Below are 260 nucleotides of genomic sequence, written 5' to 3' on the forward strand. Positions count from 1 at the left end.
TAGTTTATTTTGATACATGGTGTGGCTGCTGTATTTTGTATTTTATTTTGATACACTTAAAATTAAGGTATTTGGTATTTTATTTTCAAATACATTTTGATGTATCTTTGCCCAACCCTGCATTTGACAAATTTTATATGAATATATTGATGTCGAATGCCACTGATGAGAAAGGGTGTGTCCTTGAGTGAGTGAGTGAGTGAGAGAGAGAGAGAGAGAGAGAGAGAGAGAGAGAGAGAGAGAGAGAGAGAGAGAAAGCG

This window comes from Sinocyclocheilus anshuiensis, unplaced genomic scaffold (genome assembly GCF_001515605.1).
Source record: "Sinocyclocheilus anshuiensis isolate Anshui unplaced genomic scaffold, SAMN03320099.WGS_v1.1 scaffold283, whole genome shotgun sequence".
NCBI lineage: Eukaryota > Metazoa > Chordata > Actinopteri > Cypriniformes > Cyprinidae > Sinocyclocheilus > Sinocyclocheilus anshuiensis.